The sequence below is a fragment of the Gavia stellata genome, chromosome 3 (assembly GCF_030936135.1).
Source record: "Gavia stellata isolate bGavSte3 chromosome 3, bGavSte3.hap2, whole genome shotgun sequence".
In the NCBI taxonomy this organism is placed as follows: Eukaryota; Metazoa; Chordata; class Aves; order Gaviiformes; family Gaviidae; genus Gavia; species Gavia stellata.
In genome coordinates, this window is record NC_082596.1 from 1,214,171 (window position 1) to 1,216,628 (window position 2,458).

General features: G+C 58.0%; 1 pseudogene; it reads right to left on the minus strand.

Annotated features, from left to right (window-relative positions):
• Window positions 1–205: 205 nt before the first annotated feature.
• On the minus strand, window positions 206–886 carry LOC132322075 (feather keratin 1-like; annotated as a pseudogene).
• Between the last annotated feature and the right edge of the window lie 1,572 nt (window positions 887–2,458).

Consider the following 2,458-nt stretch of genomic DNA (forward strand, 5'->3'; position numbering starts at 1 on the left):
AAAGAAGAAAGTGGGAGAAGAGGAGGAGGGCCATGTTTCCAGGCCGCCTGGGCAGGCCCCTTCCCTGCCTTCTTGCTTGGTGCCTTGAGAGGAGGAGCTGTAGACAACAGGTCCACATGCCAGGAAGGGCCCGGAGGTGCGTCCACAATCCATCCGTGGCTTCCAGGGTGTGGGTGGTTGGTGTCAGGGGTGGTGGCGAGGGCCCTTAGCAGGGGTAGCAGCCTCTCCTGCCACCGAAGCAGCCCAGGCCTCCAAAGCCATAGCCGTAGCCGAAGCCGCCGGAGGAGATGGGCACTCCCTGGGAGCTGAGGATGTTGCCCACGGCAGCGGATGAGGAGGATCCGACGGCGGTGTTCTGTGGGAAGGAGCTGAGGATGGGTCCTGGCAGGGTGACGAGCACGGCGGGAGGCTGGATGACGACGCGGGAGTCCTCGCACTGCCTGACACAGGGCTCGTTGCAGCTGTCAGCCAGCGGGGTGGGTCCGCAGGGGCGGCAGAGGTCGTAGCAGGCCATGTCTGTGGTGTGGAGGGTCCCTGGAAGAGAGGGTGTTGAGGAAGTGGAGGGGAATGGGGGTACAAGGGGTGGTGATGCAGGAGGGCGAGGGAGTGGGGAGGCGTGGTGTGGGGCTGTGGGCAGTGTGGTGATGGGGAGGCATCAGGGCTGTGTGTGTGGGGTCAGAGTGTGCTGGAAGAAGGGGCCAAGTGGGTGAGGAGAAGGAGGGGAAGGGTTTTCAGGCTCACCTTGTTGACTGCAGAGGAGAAGGCGTCAGGAGCAGTGTGTGAGGGAGAGAGGCTCTGGGCCGGCTTTTATGCTGGTCCCCGAGTGCCCAAGGGGGTGAGACAGCCTTTGCGCATGACAGCATTTTTCAGCACGCATCTGTTGCATGCCACAGCCTGGCAAGTAATGAAGTGGGGTGTGTTTCCCTTGCTGCAATTCTGCAATTTCATGTCCTCCTCTTGAGGTAGTGTCCCTCTGGCCCAGGCGGCAGCTTTTAAGTGAGAGTATTAGAGGCCAGAGGTTTGGTGTTGAAAGCATGTGTTAGGACGGGCAGAGGTTGCAACCAAAGCATAGGAGAGGTGGGGTGTCATCAGTGAGGTCATCCTGTGGCACTCGTGTGGTGTGGTTTGCGGGTGCGCTATGAAGAGGGGGTCCAATTTCCTTGCAGCTCTGTCAGGCTGGTCAGGGCTTCTGAGGTGTGCCGGGCGTGAGGTTTTGCCCCTTCCATCACCTTCAGTCCCTCTCTGACTTGCTCCCAGCTCACTAAGCCTGTCCTAATCCTGGCCTTTCCCATTGGATGTGCTCTGTGGGTGCCTTGGTGCCCTTCTTGCTTGTAGGCTTGTATCTGGGAGAAAGGAGGATGCCTCTTTGGGCTTGTGCCCCCTTGGTGCCGTCCCTGGGGGTGGCAGTGCAAGCTGGCAGAGGAGGGCTGCTTGGGAGAGCAGGAATAACTCCTGGCAGCCCTGGTTCAGAGCTCTCAAGCCCTGTGGTGTCGGGAGGCCTGCCAGGCTCCCAAAAGGCCTGTGCTGGCCCCTCTGTTCTGCTCTCCTTAGCTGGGGCTGGCGTGTTTGCAGTCTGGGCTTTGCATGATGTAGTGGTTCGTGTGGGACACGTCGCAAGGTCAGGTGAGTTTCTGGAGAGCCCGTGAGTGTGGCAAGAGGCAGAGGAGGAGTGGGGCCCTGGTGAGCGAGGGCCTTTGGGGTTTTTACTTGAGGTGAGAGCTGAGGGGTGAGATTCTTTCCCTGCACAGCGTTTGATGGGCAGAAAGAGGATTTGGAGATTGCCGAGGGGAGTTGTAGGACAGCATGCAGCGTGTGGTCGCAGAACTGAGGCCCTGGTGGTGGTGGGTGCATGCCAAAGGGTTGATGAATGGCCAGGCCTGCCTGGATTGAGCTGAAGTGAGTGTTTTTCAGGCTGTTTGTCAGGTGAGCAGTGCTTGTTGCTGAGGAAGATGAAGGGAGTTAGGAAGGAGTGATGTGTGTCTGAAGGTTAGCAAGTCCATGGGGCCTGAGGGGTTGTAGCCACGAATGCTGAGGGAGCTGGGCAATGTCCTTGGGAGGGCCCTCTTCATTAGCTTGGAAATGTCATGGAGCCTGGGTGTGGTTTCGGATGGCTGGAAGAGAGCTCAGAGCCCTGCTATCTTGAAGATCAGGAAGGAAGTTCTGGGAAAGTAGAGGCTGGTGAGCCTGACCTCATTTCTGGGGAAGGTGATGGAGAATCACAGAATCACTAAGGTTGGAAAAGACCCGTAAGATCATTAACTACAACCATCAACCAACACCACCATGCCCACTAAACCATGTCCCACAATGCCTCATCCACACGTTCCTTGAACACCTCCAGTGATGGTGACTCCACCACTCGCCTGGGCAGCTTATTCCAGTGTCTCACCTCTCTCTCAGCAAAGACATTTTTCCTAATATCCAGCCTGAACCTCCCCTGGCGCAACCTGAGGACATT